Below are 212 nucleotides of genomic sequence, written 5' to 3' on the forward strand. Positions count from 1 at the left end.
AATTGAGAGATTTGTTGCCTCCAATTGAGAATTTGTGCTCCAATTGAGAGATTTTTCGCCTCCAATTGAGAGATTTTCGCCTCCAACTGAGAGATTTCGCCTCAATTGAGAGATGATCGCGTCCAATTGAGAGATTTTCGTCTCTAATTGAGGGGTTTTCGCCTCAAATTGAGAGATTTTCGCGTCCAATTGAGGGATTTCGCCTCTAATTG

Source organism: Rhinoraja longicauda, chromosome 34 (assembly GCF_053455715.1).
Source record: "Rhinoraja longicauda isolate Sanriku21f chromosome 34, sRhiLon1.1, whole genome shotgun sequence".
NCBI classification, from domain to species: domain Eukaryota; kingdom Metazoa; phylum Chordata; class Chondrichthyes; order Rajiformes; family Arhynchobatidae; genus Rhinoraja; species Rhinoraja longicauda.